The sequence below is a fragment of the Cervus elaphus genome, chromosome 28 (assembly GCF_910594005.1).
Source record: "Cervus elaphus chromosome 28, mCerEla1.1, whole genome shotgun sequence".
NCBI classification, from domain to species: domain Eukaryota; kingdom Metazoa; phylum Chordata; class Mammalia; order Artiodactyla; family Cervidae; genus Cervus; species Cervus elaphus.
This window is the reverse complement of record NC_057842.1, coordinates 36,589,525-36,605,958: the sequence shown is the minus strand read 5'-3', so window position 1 is coordinate 36,605,958 and position 16,434 is coordinate 36,589,525. Positions and strand designations below refer to the sequence as shown.

Sequence of the window (16,434 nt, the reverse complement as noted above, 5' to 3'; positions counted from 1 at the left end):
AGCATGAAGTCCCATAAGGTTTGTCTTCCACGTTAGTGGAAACCTGGCATAAACTCAACTACTTGCAGCAGGGCTGTGAGGGGGTGGGTGCATGAAGAGAGAAGTAAGGCTATTTCTTGAAATAACAGACCATAACAATACACGGACATTGGGCAATCAACTTCCTGGGCCATGAACCTGTCCTCAGAACTTTCTTAACATAATTCTTCACTAATTATACTTTTCTAGAAAAAGCCAGAGTTTCGTAAAAAGAGGAGAATTAAGTACTACCTGAGCACCTGATCGCCCAAATTAAAAAGTCTCAGTAAATATTTACTTTCTAATCTTCTCAGTGATACCCACATTGCTTTACATTCTTGAATGTTGACATGGCATACAGACTAAATTTACAGAACACATGAATGTAGAATTACTCAATTACCTCAATGATACCTAACATGTCAAGCTAAAGGGGCCTAACTTAACAGGTGATTCTATTAAATTTTATTGTACAAAATGCTGAACAAACTATAATGGGAATAGGCTGGGAAGAAGTGCTTTGGAGAAGACATGAAAAAGTCTATTCTGCTTCAGAGTTTTAGTAGGTTACAACATAGGAGTCAATAGGGTGACATTGCTTCCATAATAGTTCCTAGGATTTACTTGGGAAAGAATAGTAATTAGAACAAAGCCATTAAACATTTCCATTATTTGAATGAAACCTTGAATTTCATTTTTGGGGGTCAGATTTTGAAACGAGCAATGGCAAAGTAAACCACCTTCCAAGGGCTTTCAGAAAAGAGGAGGAAAAGCTGATGGAGTTGGTAGATATCCAGGCAAATTGAAGCACTCTCCCATGAAATTAAGGCTACAGGCATCCTGGAAGACTCCAGAGGGCAGGATTGCAGATCTTTTGAGTCCTACTATATGCGGGACCCTTTGCAAGAGGTGGATGTTACTCAGAAGCAGATTTCCAGGTCAATTTACAGCAAAAGTGGGGGCAAAGGGTAATAAATGACAGTTGGTACTGTCTCCTTTGAAGATTTCTTAGTCCTGGTTGCATATTCTGATCACCAGGGAAGAGATTTTAAAATGCTGATGCTTACATGTTAGCCTTAGAGATTCTGATTTATTGGTCTGGTGTGGGGTCCCCATTAAAAACTATTTTATCACATCTCCCCCACTGATTTAATGTTTTGGGTTGGAGAATCACTGAGTTAGATGACTACTTATGGGGAGGTTAAATAAGTCAAACCAGATGCTTTTTTTAAGGTCTCTTCCAAATTTGGGAAGGTAAGTACAAACAACACTTATGGGTTACATACTACAGCTAGACCCTTTCACAATTAATCTTCTCTAATAGCTGAATCAATACATGTAATTCGCTTAGCACAGCATTTGGCATGTAGCAACTCTCAAATATTTGATATTCTTCAATGGCGGTATTATACCTCTATGTTACAGTTAAGAAAACCAAGGCTCCGGGGTTAGCTTTCCAAGGACCCTTGTAGTAAACTGCAAATGAGGATTATCATTATTATTTATTCCTGGCTTCGCTGAGTCTTTGCTGCTGCACCTGGGTTTTCTCTAGTCGGTGTGAACAGGAGGCTACTCTTCTTTGCATTGTGCAGGCTTCTCACTGGGGTGGTTTCTCTTGTTGCGCAGCATGGGCTTTAGAGCACCGGCTCAGTAGTCAGTTGCACTCGGTAGTTGTGGAGTTTAGTTGCCCTGTGGCATCAAGGATCTTCCTGGACCAGGGATCGAACCTGTGTCCCCTGAATTGGCAGGCATATTCTTAACCACTGGACCAGAAGGGAAGCCGCTCAAATGAGGATTTAAACCAGATTAAACTAGTTTTAAGTTATAGAGCCGCTTATCTCTTCCGCCATCCCTCCCTAAAACATCTGGAAGTTTATGCAAATCAGTGGTGTACTTGAGTGAACATTTAATATATTTAACAAAACCACTTCCTCTTGACCATTTTGTAAGGAATCTCTCTTCAAATGCAATTTTTGGAAAAAACAGCAGAAAAGTCGACATCTACATTTTTTTTTTTTTTTTCCTAATGTGGCCTGAGGAAAACTGTAGGTCTTGAGAGCCTCTGAGGACCGGGAAAATGGATGGAGGTGGTCCTTTAGAAGTCATAAATAGCGGAGGGCGAAGGGAGAAAAGCGCCCCTCTCAGGTAAAACCTCTCTAGTGCTAACGAATGGATGAACATCTGTCACTTCTGTACCTTGTAGCTTCAGTAGTTTAATTACATGCTAATATTGAGGGAGGCGAAGTTATTAGCCCTGGGATGATCGCTCTGGTCTTATCTGACACCTTTCTGAGGTCAGGTTGAACCAGGCTGTGTGCAACAGCTGCTTCAAGAAAATGCAGGAAACTTCTCTAAAGGCTGTGACTACTAATGTTGCAGATCGTCTACCTGAAAAACTCGGATGACAGTCTCTCTTTCTCGTCCACCCAGGTTAGGAGATAGGGTAAATTAAATTTCTTCCTGTGAGCTGTATATTTCCAATGTTCTGTTCCTGACCCTTGACCTTTGATTACAATCTGTTTCGTTTGTAGAGTCCCCTGCTTTTGATTTACTGTATTTTGTTCGAACAGTTAAAGCGAGAACTACTTCTAAATAGACGCTTTCCTCCCTTCTCTCTGAAGAGAGTAAAAACCGAATCCGGGAGAAACGGGGGAGTAACAATTTTGGGAAAGGCGCCGGGAGCGGGGAACAGTCTCCGGTAGTAAAGTTTTCTCCACGTTTTCCTCTCCCGGAGCTGTTTTGAAGCATCCATCAGCTCCTCCCCTCGGGCCTCCAAAAGTACCCTGCGACTGGGGCCGATTCTAGAGTCGAACCCGAAGCGTGTGCGGTCATTAGAAACTAGAGCAAGTTGAAGCCAAAGAGGCCTGGCAGGGTAGGGGGTACGTGGATTCGGGCCCGAGTGGAGCGGAAGGCCGACAGCCGGGAGTCCTCGGAGAGGAGGAGGGCGAGAAAGCGGGGCGGGCCGAAGGTCGGGGTCCCGCAGCGGGAAGGGTCCCCGTTTCCCCCTCCCCATCCTCGCCGCCCGGGGCTCTGGTGACGTTGCGGTTTCCTCCTCCCTCCAGCGAGCCTCAGCGCCCGCCGCGTCCCGCCCTCCTCCCCTTTCGCCCACACCCACCCGCCCGCGCCGGCCCGGCTCGGCTCGCAGTAGCGCCGCCCGAGGCTGCAGCGGCGCATCCCTGTGGCGCGGCGCCCACCCGCACCCATGGCGCGGCTGGCGCGCTGAGGGTTCGGCTCCGAGGGCGCCGGGGGCCCGGGCGCCTTGGAGAGAAGGGGGCCGGCAAGGGGTTCCGGAGCCTGGGCCCAAGCTGGAGAGGCGACGCCCGAGAGGACGAAACCGCGGCGGGGAGCGGTAAGCGGAGGGGCGCGCGAGTGGTGGGCAGCGGCGCGCGTGGACGTCGCTCCGGACCCCGCGCCGCTCAACTTTCTTCCGGAGTCTCGGGCGGGTAGTCGGCCGGACTGGCCGGGAGCCGGCGAGAGGCAAGCGGAGAGCCACGTCCCCCGCCGGGCGCCAAGCGCCGAGCGCCGCGACCTGCGCGCGCGAGCCCAGCTCGGCTGGGGGGCGCGCGAGGCGTGAAGCCCGAGCCGTGAGTTTTCCTGGCGGCCGGGCAGCTTTGAGCCCCCTTCCAACCCTTGGCCGCCCAGCGCAGAGCTGGGCGCACGGTAAGAACTCGGAGATCACTTTCGGTGCTTCGGGTCCGGCCGGCCCAGCCGCGATTTCCCGGACGGCCGGGGGCTCCGGCTTCCCTCTGCCGGGTAGGTTGGCACAGTTTCGCGCCCTCCTTTCCCTCCGTCTCCCTGATAATTGGGGTGGTGGTGGTCGGGTGTGCAGATCCTGGCGCTGGCAGCCCGCCTCTGCGACTGTGGAAGCCAGGCAGGCACTTCCCGAGCCTCCCTAGACGCCGGATTCCAAAGGCGCCAGGCTCCACCGACACTTGGAGAAATTGTCGGTCAGCCTCCCTCCCGGGCAGCCCCTGGTGGGGGGGTGGGGTGCGGCGTGCTTGACTCACAGGCTGGGAAGCTCCGTGAGCAATGCCACATGGGCTCTGGATCTGTCGCGGATGGACTCTAAGTTTGTGACCTCAGACTTTTCTCATTTTCATCGCTCGATTGAGGCATCAACCTCCGCTTAGGCTGGTGGGCATTGAAGGCTGAAACCGAATCCACTGCTTAGAAGTAGGAGGTGAACCTCATTTACTTGGAATTCTTTAGATCAGGAAGTGCCACTTTTAGTTTCTAGGGATCTCTGTGTTATAAGGTTCTTTTAAACATTTTTTCATTAGTCATGCTTTAGAGAGTCCTGGTTTAGTTGACATTAAATTTGAGGACGGACGTTCTCACTGAGAAATACTTTCAAAACAATTTTTTTCCCCAGTATTTTATTTTTCACATAATAGACCTTAACTTTTCAGGAATTTCCTTTTCTTCAGTTTTTTTTTTTCGCAATAAATGATAACTTGTATGAAATGAAATAGAATATGCAATATTTTATAGAATATTCTGCCAGTACTTCTAAAATGAGATCCCCAAATTGTTTGCAATATTCATGGAAGAAATAAAATATAGGGTGTTTTGTTTTTTTTGTTTTTTTTTTTTTTGAGAAAATATAGGGTTACCTGAGTATTTGTGTATCATGTACTACAAGGTTACCATACAGATACGTGTCCTTTATAAAATGTGCAGGTAAGATGTGTTCTGTAAAAATAGAGAAGAGAAAATGTGGACAAAAGGGAAATTTGCAACAGAAAACAGTATAGACCCCTTGTCACTGAAGGAATTATTAGCACCTTCCTAGGCCTTCTGGGTAGAAGGTTTTTAAAGTTCCTCTCTCTGAGGTTTGGGGCCTGGTTACCGAAAGACTGGGTAAGAGGTTAGCTAGGTTTGCCACCTGGAAGTCAGGACCATCATAATACCTAACATTTGTGTGTCTGTCTACTTTAGTATTTATAAAGTTAGTCCACAAATTAGCTAATAACATGTTTTCGGTGAGATTTGTTGACCAGTCCAATATCCCACAGTGCTGCCTTGAGGGGACTTGGTGGTCATCCAGGAGGAAAGGTTCTGAACTTCACTGAGGTTGTACTGCCCTTCCCAAGACCTCATTATAAAGGTTTCTTTTAATCTCTGAAAAAGTATTTTAAGATCATAAATGAAAATATATTCTGCAATTAAGTAATAAGATGTTTGTTTATACATTTCTTAATATTTGTAGTTGAATATTTTGGTATTTATTTCTACTTGCCTTCGATGACACTCTGTCCCATGAAAGAAATTACATGATTTCCACTCAATATTATGATTTCAACAAATGATTGGAAAGGAATAAAGAAAGATACAGCGTTTAGACTGGGGTTTTACTGTATCAGTAATGTTTGTTTCCCAAAGGGGTAAAGAAACTAGTAAAAGATGAGCATTTTGTAGTTGCAGTGTGTATTAAATATTACTTGCATGCATGCTAAATCGCTTTAGTCATACCCGACTCTTTGCAACCACATTGACTGTTATCCCTCCAGGCTTCTCTGTCCATGGAATTCTCTAGGCAAGAATACTGGAGTAGATGGCCATGCCCTCTTCCAGGGATCTTCCCCACCCAGGGATTGACCCGCATCTCTCATGTCTTCTGCATTGGTGGGGATTCTTTACCATTAGTGCCATGTGAGAAGCGCATATATCATTAGCATGTTTGAGTCCTAAATATAGTACATGTTCTTATCCTTTTTTCACCTTCTTCCCCCATAAATTAAAAAAAAATACTTTTCTTATGCTAGAATATGTTTGTGGCAGGCCTTTGAGGAGATCAAGACCCTCTTGTAGAGGGAAGGTCATCATTGTAGTGGATACTTTTATTCTGTTTACTGAGAGGGGCTGGATCTTTACTATTATGAAGGAGTGGGTAAGGCAGACATTCCATGTCCAGCAATTCTGAAAGAATGGCTCCAAGTAGAGGACAGAATAGTTCTTTTTACTGTATTATAAAATGCCTTAGGATTTTCTCATCTTGGAATTATATTATCTTCACCCATGGTAATTTGTAGGCTTTCCAGGTGGCCCTAGTGGTAACGAACCTGCCTGCCAATGCAGGAGACATGAGAGACATGCGTTCAGTCCCTAGGTAGGGAAGATTCCCTGGAAAAGGGCATGGCAGTCCACTCCAGTATTCTTGCCTGGAGAATCCCATGGACAGAGGAGCCTGGTGGGCTACAGTCCATGGGGTTGCAGAGTCAGATGTGACTGAAGTGACTTAAGCATGTATGCTTGTTGATTTGTAGAAAAAAAACTTGTTGGGGGCACCAAATTACCAGTGGATATTTGGATGACACAGTGTAATCTAAACCAAGAGTCAGTGCCTGACATGGGAATTGGGCAAGTGTATAAGTTCAGAGTACCAAAAAGAAATTACTTCCCAGTGAAATTCACCTGATGAATTAAGGGCAGAATGAAAGTAGAGCTTAAAGTCCTAGATTTCAGTGGCACCGATCCACGCTCCTATTTGATGATGGCAGTAATTATTAGAAATGGATGAATTTCAAAAAGTCTTATTGATTCTAATGCCCAACTCTAATAGGAAATTATATATTTTAAAAGTGAAACCTTGCAATAAGTGGATAATATTTTTAATTGAAGTAATTTTTCTTTAAAGAAAATTTTTCTATATATTTTAGTAAATAAATGTAGTCCCAGGTTCTTACCCATCTAACTTTAGTGTTTCACAGCTCCTACTTGCACGTAGAAGAGTGGTTTGATTAGGAGGTGGTGGGGAGGGATTACAGGAAAGAATCATACTAGAAAAAAAGGTAGATAGTGTTGTGGACAGGATAAAAAGAAGCCATTAGGGTTAGTAAATTCTTGCTTATGAATTCCTGTGCATTAGACAATGGAAGGAAGGCAAGAGTCCCTGGTAGATCATATAGCTATGTGAATGCTTCTATTTAAAACTGCCTAGGGCTTCCCCATGGCTCAGCAATAAAAAACCTTCCTGCAATGCAAGAGACATAGGAAGGGTGGGTTTGATCCCTCAGTCGGGAAGATCCCTTGGAGGAGGAAATGGCCACCCACTCCAGTATTCTTTCCTGGAGAATCCTGTGGACAGAGGAGCCTGGTGGGCTACAGTCCATTGGGTGGCAAAGAGTCAGACATGACTGAGCATGAGCATGAGAAAGTAATTCAATATTTTTTCAAAGAATTCTAATATTTTCATTTTTTAGCCTAGTGGAAATGAAGAGTGATATTTAGATGATTTAGATATTTAGATATTTAGTGATATTTAGAGCAGGTGTCTTATTCTTATTTTAGGGCTGTAGAAATGGAAATACCATGAAAAGAAGAGACTTGCCTGTCATTTACAAGTAATTAGTGGCCTATTTTAAATATGAGATTAACCTAAATGGCATATTTAATTCTACTTTTCACCTTTATGATTCCATGTCCATGTTATTAAAGACTCTTCCATTTCATTTTCTTACAGATCTAATTTTTATCCCATTTACTACACATTACTGTCCATAATTTGTCAGCTCCCTGGAATGCTTGCTTATGTGTTTTCCAGGCTTCTGTAAACTGGCTGTTTTGGGGCCCTCTTCCCACAGCACCCTCCTCTCACTCTGCTTATATCTTATCATCCTCATCAGGGTTCCATCCTGGGGCCCCTTCTGATTCCCACAGAGCGCTATGCCCATTGCTCAGCTCTCATTTGCTGGCTTCAGGTTTTGGGGTGTTTTATCAGTTGTGTTGCTTCCATCTGCATGTCTCAGCAAGCTTCAGCCTGTCAATGGTATGGATTTCAGATCCTCTGTCATATGCCCAGAAGAGTATAAACCTGCAGGAGGCAGAGTGTTTAGAGAGTCTGTTAAATAACACAGAAAAGAAAAGGGAATGATTTTACTTTGGAAAAAGAAGAAATGATGGTTGAGACCATCTGTTTATCTTTTTTAATTTTTTAAAATTAATTTGTATTGGAGTACAATTGCTTTTTTTAAATTAATTTTTATTAGAGAATGATTGCTTTCCCACCCCAACCCCACCCCGTCATGCTACACAGCATGTGGGATCTTAGTTCCCAGATCAGGGATGGAACCTGCACCCCTTGGCTTTGGAAGCATGGTGTTTTAACCACTGGACCACCAGGCAAGTTCCATCTGTTCATTTCTTGAATGGAGTTCTGTCCTTAATTACAGATAACACTATGAATTTTAATGTGCTTTAAGATTACCACTGGATTTCCTTCTATTTGTTCCAACTCCCTTGGGGTAGTCCATAAACATGATCTTGGTAAGTGTTGTCATCAAATGTTAGTAAACAATTTATGAAAGAACAGAATTTGCCTCTTTAGTAATATGTAGAAGCTATAAACATCCTGTTAATAGCATGATTTGTTTGGGCATTTTATATTTGAGAATAGTTATAACCATTAGGTAAGTGTAGTCCTGTTTTTAAAAATATAACAAAACACATGTGTGTAGTTAACTCTCAGTTATGCGTATGTCGTGTATCCATTGTAGACTGAGTCCATCTGCTTTGCTCTAGACAGAATTTGCAGCTGAGTGTATGTATGTGTCCACATTGGAAAAATATTTTTGGTATTATTTATGGAATTAACAGGGCCTCTCTACTGAATTAATGGAAAATATTAGGATAATCATAGTAAAATTCCCTATGTGTTTAGTGTACATGATCATTCAGTAGAAATTGAGTAGGTCCACAGTCATTTAAAAAACTGTCATTTAAATCTTTCCATTTGAAATATTCATTGCATATACAGATGCCATAGGGTTGTAAATTTGTTGGTTAAATTAAGGTTTTTGCATTTTTCTCATGTGTAACAAACTTAGCTACTAAGCAAAAGGGATTTAATGCTTGCAGATGTTATACCACAACAGAGCTGAGTCAGCATTTAATAACTCTTAAAAAGAATTTGTAAAGGAAATGGGCTCACCAAGCTGTGGGTCTATAATATTTTTTATTGATGAAGTACACAGGCAATGTACTGGCTTTACTGTTGGAGTCTAATGACTGTTGCGAGAAAAATGGGGATATTTGTTAGCAATTCTTGAAGTGGGAGTTAACAGCATTAGTGTAAAAGGTAGTCATTTGGAGATTGTGTTGTGAATCTAGAATTACTAATTTAAAAAAAATAGACTGGGAGCACGGCTGGTGAACCAGGGGATGCAAGTGATGTCCTAGATGAAGCGACAGTCCTCCCTAGCTGAAAGATCAAATGGATCATGGTAATTGGCTGAGGCCCATGAGCCTCTTGAACAAGTCTGTTCTGTTCCGGAAACCAAAAGTGCCCTTCTTTATCTTTGCATACATTTTACTGTCACATCCTCTTCTTCAGACTGTGCTATCTCTACTACTTAGGGATTGGAAATCCATGCTGAAGTCACTTTTCATTAGAATTTGGTCATCTGCATTTGTATGAGGTGGAGGTAGGGATCTTTGGCGGGTTGGGGGAGGAGAAAAATTGTCATCCCTCTAAAATACCTATCATGAAAGAAAAACAGCACAGAATGTAAAGGAAACAGAGGTTGTAGGCAAAAAGGAGCAGAGAAGAGCTGTGAACAATGCTCATTTATTTCGAATAAACATATTTTAAAAAATGAAAAAAAAAAGAAATAGAAATAAAAGGCTACAGATTAACACCTTCATTTACAGTAGTTCTGTACCTTGGAGTATTGAAAGGGTTATTGCATTTCTAAAGTAAGCCAACATCCAGAAAGTTGCGTCAGTGACAAAGGAACTCAAGAATTGCATGATAAAAATCATCAAGTAGTTTAAAAATGTTTCATGCCAGGGTGCACTCAACACTCTGACACCGGGTAGAGTGGTAAAGACCGCCAGGCGCAGGATAACACTGCTTACCTTCTTTACAGTTGTGACTGTCAGCTTTTCTTCTTGACACAGCGCTATTTTTGTTGTCTTGACTATATCTGAGGACAGACTCTAAGTAAAGGATTTCTGGAATTCCATGCATTCTGGTAAAGAGCTCTTCTTGGGGCCTTGGCAGTTGGATGACAGCATCCTAGGAGGCTCGCATGGGGCCGGGCTCACCAGCCCCTTGGATAATCGGGCAGGGGCCAGCTGGATTTAGGAATCACCTGCAGTGTTTACACTTCTCCCAAGGCGGGGAATGGGCCTGGCAGGAAGGAAAAAGGGGCCTGAAAGGGAATGTTGAACAGCTGTTTTCCATCTTCCCTGAAGAAAAAGAAGAGGAAATCGACTTACAGCAGGCATCAAGAGGGATTTATGCTAAATACAGGGAAGTTTTTCTGAATGTTTTAACCTTTAGAATGGATTTATGAAGGAGGCCTTTGAGTTCTTCTCTGTTTAGAAAGGTTTAAGTGAGGTTGTCCAGGAGGGATGTTAGCATTTGTCTTCTGGGGTTCTAATTTTATGACTGCTGCTCATCTGGATTTGAAAATCTTGAAAATTAAAAGTGACTTAATTATGTGAATGTAGAAGATATGGTGAGTTTTAGTGTTTGAAATATAAGTTGTCTATAGTTTACACTTAGCATTTTTATTTATTAGAGCAAAGTATTAATATTTGCTAGGTGGTTAAATATTGATCATGCATAAGTTTGCTTCAGCGTTTCATTCAGATACACATTACAGTGTCTGAAAGCCCTTCTTCCCTATGCTTAGTCTATTTTCTCCTCAAACGGATCACGTTCCTCTATATTTCTTTTTTATTTTAGAAAATCTTTTAAAAACAGGGCTTGGCAGCAGATTGTGGTGTTCCATTTTGGACTTTCAGTAATATCTTTTACATTTCTCTACCCCATTTTTATAGTAGAACTAGACTGGCAACAGTGGTCACATGAATGTATGGGGCATTCATTAGCCATGTGGTCAAAACATAGAGGTTGCCCATGTCAGAAAGAGCTTGGAAGCTTTGCTTGTATTCCAGACTTCTTAACAGCAGTATTTTTGGTTAAAAAGAATGGCATGTATAGAAACAAAACGTGAGCTTTGTTTCATTTTTGTTCAGGAAAATAGACTTTAGTAGAATTAATTCATGGTTTTAGGCCACTGGTTGTGTTTTTTTCACAGTAATAAAATTAGGCAGGATTTAAGATATAATCATCTTAAAAGCAGGTTCATACTGATGCTGCTAAAGGTGTTAGAAAACAGACTCAGCCAATATTGGGTCAGTGGGTTTGGGGGATGCCAAGAACAGGAGCCCAACACTGTCAATGTCTTAGGCAGCTGAAATGGAATGTTTCCACTTAGTTTTACAGCCCATAGTTTTAAAGCAATTTTGAAATGTTTTTCACAGTTACCTTTCTCAGAGGAAACTGATTTCTTGGAATCACTGAAAAGCCTGCAGAGTTAACCAGTTAAAGTGTCTTTTGCTATCTCCCTTAGTTATGAGGTTGATTTCTTCTTTTTTCCTCTATTTTGAATGTAAGTCTTTTACAAGTTAGAGCATGTTGGTTTTAATGAGAACCCAGGTGAAACAGAGAGCTGAATAAGAATTGATCTGTTACTTTTATGCAGTAGTTCAGTTTATCATTTCTTAAACTCTAGTGTAAAAATTTAAGATCCACTTTTTTTCTCTTAAGGAAATCAGTATTGTTCAGATTGGATTCATTCTGTTAATCACATGCTCTGTTAGGGTTCTAAGCTTTTCAGAATTAACAGTTTTTAGATTTACTGTGACTTGCATAGAGTTATTCTAAATAAAATTCAAACTAACAAATGGTATTTGAGTATCGGCTGCAGGAACTTGAAAAATTCAGTTTCACCTCAACTTGTTAAATGTAATCTGGCAAGTTTCAGGGTAAGTTGGGCCACTTTCAATATCTCTTTCTTGGGGGAAGAAATGTGTTGGCAGTATTTATACTACTAAATTGCCATAAAATGATAAATCCTGTGCTTAAAGAAGTTGAATGGAGCTAGCAGTGTTAGGGTGGTTATGTAACAGACCCTTCTTTATGTGCTTACACCTTTTTTTCTTGTTGGTGAAGCCACTGAAGTTTGGTTCAGTGATTGCAAGTTTTAGAAAAGATAAATCTGTGTTACCAGGAATGAATGCTTTGATATATAACTTTTTCCAGTGTACTTTTGAACCTGAGAGTCAGATGAAAGAACGTTCTACTTTAGCGATAGAAATACTGAAAGGATTTAGTCATTCAGCAAGCACTTGCCAGGTACTTCATGTTTGAGGGGACGTCTGGTTGGAGCCGAAGCGGGGCAGCATGCAAAAAAAAAAAAAAAAAAAAAGATGGTTTCCAGCCTTTGGGAGCTATAAAGTCTGGTTGGAGAAGGATAACTGAGTATGAAACTTTATGAGAACAATTAAGTGTTGAACAGACAAATCCTTGCAGCAGGTTTGCAGGAAGAAAGATGTCTGTGAGGGTTACGTGGGCGAAGAATACTCAGCAAGGAGGGAAGAATGAATTGGGCCTCAGAGGATTTTATGCCAAAAGAGGGAGGAGAGAAAGCCTTGCAAGCAGAGCCCCCAGCTAAGCAAAGGCACCGGAAGAGGAGTGAGCTAAGGAGTGGGGTAGCCGCCAGGTCAAGGAGAACTTCTTAGAAAAATCATGGGAATTCACTTATCTCCTTTCATGACAGTCTGTCTCCTATCTTCTGTACCTTCTTCATGAATTCTTTCCTTGTTTTCCACAAATATTTTTGAAGGCCTGTGTTGCACATCATCATTGGGGCATGACACCATAGGGAAGACAAAGAAGGCTAAGGTCCCCGCCTCCCAGCGGCTTATACCTGAGCAGGTGAGATCTGTCTCAGAGCCCTTTTGGATTCAGAGAGGACTGAAACAGTAAATGTGAGTAAAGAAGAAAACAAGTATCTTCAAGTAACTCAGTATGCATGTTATTAGGACTGAGTATATTAATTAGTGGGGATAGTCACAGCTATAGACATGCTTCCTGATCTCTTTTTAAGACCTAGTTCAGATGCCCCTCCTCATCCATCCTTCTTCAACTCAGTTGGAAATATTGATTTCTATAAATTTCAGAAGTACTTTGTATTTCTCATATAATTCTTTTTCTTTTGGCCTGTAGGATCTTAGCTTCCCAACCAGGGATCCGACCCATGCCCCCTGCCATGGCAGCTCAGAGTCCTAACTACTGAATTGTCAGGGAATTCACTTACTTCCTTTTTCTTTAGTGGTTTTAATAGATGTTTTCTTTGTTTTACCATTTTATAACAGGGCAGATGCACTTTCTTGGTTGGCATCATCCCTGAATTCCCAAAAGAGTATTGAGCAATGCATGTATGGGGCCAGAGGGGAGGCCACTTGTGGATAGAGTTGCTGGGGAAGGCTTCGTAGATAGCACTGTGCTCTTTGAGAAAGGTATGAGGTTGATGTGGAGCAGGTAGAGGGGACCCCCAGAGAGAGTAAAAATGGGAATCAAGGGTAAAATATGAGTCATGCTCAAGCAAGGATGACAGTTAAGTGTGAAGGGAGAGTTTGTGCGGGGAGGACGTGAATGCTAATGTTGAAGAGACGGGCCAGAACTAGACTGTGGAAGCTCTTGGAGGAGAAAATTGTTATTTCTGCTGTGGGAAATAGAGGCTCTTGAGTAGGGAAGTGGTTATGATGATAGTGCTTTATTTAATTTGGAAGGACCTTGATAGTTTACAAAGATAGTTATTTCATGGGTGATACTGTCAGACTGCATGGGTCTGGCCGCTTCACTTTCTGTGTGACCTTGACTGGTAAAGAATCTGCCCGCAATGTGGGAGACCTGGGTTCAGTCTCTGGGTTGGGAAGATCCCCTGGAGAAAGGAACGGCTACCCACTCCACTATTCTGGCCTGGAGAATTCCATGGACTATACAGTCCATGAGGTCGCAAAGAGTCGGACACCACTGAGCGACTTCCACTTTCACTTTTCTTTTCCTTACTTACTCTACTGTGCTTCGGTTTCCTCAGCTGTGAAAAGGGAATGATATTAGTATCTGTGTTATGGCACTGTGGTGAAGATTAAATGAGTTAACCCATGTGAACTACCTAGCATAGTTCCTAGCATTTGGTAAGCACTATATATGTTTATTGTTTATAGCAGCCTTTGGTGTAGATATAATAAAAATTACGATCCCTACTTTAGAAATGGAATGAAGCCTGGAGTGCTGCCGTCCATGGGGTTGCAAAGAGTTGGACACGACTTAGCGAACAACAACAATTTTAGGAATGAGAACATTGTAGAACTAGGACTGTGTATAGTTTATTAGGGCTGCTATAACAAAGTACCTCCACTTGAGTGGCTTACACAACAGAAATCTATTGTCTCACAGTTCTGTGAGGCTAGAAGTCCAAAACGCAAGCATCAGCAGGATTGGTTCCTTCCAAGGCCGAGAGAACCTGCTCCATGCCTTTCTCCCAGCTTCCGGTGGTTTCTGTCAGTCTTCAGTGTTCCTTGGCTTGTGGACCCTTCACCCTGATCTCTCGCTGCATCTTGTCCTGGCATTCTCCCTGTTTATGCATTTCTGCCATCAAACTGCCCCTTTTTATAAAGATAACCATCGTATTGGATTAGTACTGGATTACTCCAGTAAGACTTCATCTTAACTTAATTATAATTGTTATATCTTAATTATATCTGTGGTTTATTTGGACCCTGTTTCCAAATAAGGTCATATTTTGAGGCATTGGGTATTATAACTCCAACACAGGAATTTTTGTAGGATCCAATTCAACCCATTACTGATTTCAAGTTAGATCTTTTGAGTCTACCACACTACGCCATGACATGCCTAAAGGACTGTAGAGAAGAGGAGACCTCTGTGGTTTTCTATGGGAAATGAGTAATGAGCTGTCCGTAGCTCTTCTGTCTCCTGTTTGTCTGGACTTGCACTGTTTCCCAAACAGCCAGTGGACACATGGTGCGTGGTTGGCCTTGGATATTAGTGTGCTCCCTAAGTCCTGAAAAGATCTTTTGCCTTTCGTCTTTCTTTCCAGGATGGCACTCTCCATGACTTCTTTCCATTTAGGATTAGAGATAAAGATATTAAGGTGAGTTTAGGGACATTATACTTACACCGGATAATTACAATTTTCTCTGTAAATTTGGATGATATGTCACTGTCCCCAAATATAGGTGATAAAGGAAGAATTGAATACTTTTGAAAAAAGGCAAAAACCTAATGTTTCATAATGAGGATTTTGCTGAGGATTAATTATGGGTAAGTGAGTAGATACGCAGCTGTGAGGTAAGATAGAAATTGATACCTCCGGGCTTCCCAGGTGGCGCTAGTGGTAAAGAACCTGCCTGCCAATGCAGGAGATGTAAGAGATGTGGGTTTGATCCCTGGGTTGGGAAGGTCCCCTGGAGAAAGGAATGGCAACCCACTCCAATATTCTTGCCTGGAGAATCCCATGGACAGAGGAGCCTGGGGGACTACAGTCCATTAGGTTGCAAAGAGTTGGACACTACTGAAGCGACTACACACACATGCACGTGGGTTTTTAGTAGGGCTAAGTGTCCCACATCACTGAGAGGCTGAGAAATATTCCAAACCAATAGTAATGACTCGTGAAGATTAAAGAGTGCAGAGACAAATAACGATTGCAAGAGATGAAAGCCCCAGGAGAGTCACCCCTGGCGAGTCACTGAGACAACTAAGGTGGTCCCAGGAACGGAAGAGGCTGGTTCCCATCTTGCTTGTGGGTTGGGGAGAATGGCTTTCAGCCTCTGTGGAGAGCACAATAGGGGATGTATCACTGAAAGAGTCAAAATTACTTCACAGAATCTTTAATTTGGAGCATCTTAAGTGTCATCTCTGCCCCCTGTCCCATTTAACTCAGGAATTGACCTGGCAGATGGTCATCTAGTCACCACATTCATGTAGGACAGAACATGGAAGAAGGTCTAAAATAAAATCAGTACAAGAGGAGTTTTCTCCAGCATGGATGAAGAGAATTCCTTCAGGTTTGATCAAAAGATATAGCTAGGTAGAATCTGGCCATGGGCAGAGGTGGGGTGAAATGAGTAGGGTGGACATGAGAGGTGTATTCCTAGTTTAAGAGATGCAAAGAATGGGGCTACTACTACCAGAGTAGAATGCTAAAGTCAGGGAAAAAAATGCAGTTAATTCACCGATATGAGGATATGCTACTGCTGCTGCTAAGTCGCTTCAGTCGTGTCCGACTCTGTGCGACCCCATAGACGGCAGCCCACCAGGCTCCCCCGTCCCTGGGATTCTCCAGGCAAGAACACTGGAGTGGGTTGCCATTTCCTTCTCCAGTGCATAAAAGTGAAAAGTGAAAGTAAGGTCGCTCAGTCGTGTCCGACTCTTAGCAACCTCATAGACTGCAGCCTACCAGGCTCCTCCGTCCATGGGATTTTCCAGGCAAGAGTACTGGAGTGGGGTGCCATTGCCTTCTCCATATGAGGATATAGACAGCAGTTAAATGTTTATGACCTGGAACATACAGACACAAACATTAAATATCTGGT

At 42.6% G+C, this 16,434-nt stretch overlaps 1 protein-coding gene across 3 annotated transcripts in view; it reads left to right on the top strand.

Moving 5' to 3' along the window:
• Window positions 1-2,913: 2,913 nt before the first annotated feature.
• The window catches only part of DSE (dermatan sulfate epimerase), a 75,965-nt gene continuing 62,444 nt past the window's right edge, over window positions 2,914-16,434 (top strand). Inside the window, exon 1 of one of the 3 annotated variants that reach the window (XM_043889894.1) lies at window positions 2,914-3,367. The gene's annotated coding sequence lies outside the window, so the exon portion shown is untranslated. Of the gene's footprint in view, window positions 3,368-3,655; window positions 3,772-16,434 lie in introns of those variants that run through there. The other 2 variants (XM_043889895.1, XM_043889893.1) reach the window with 2 other exon arrangements.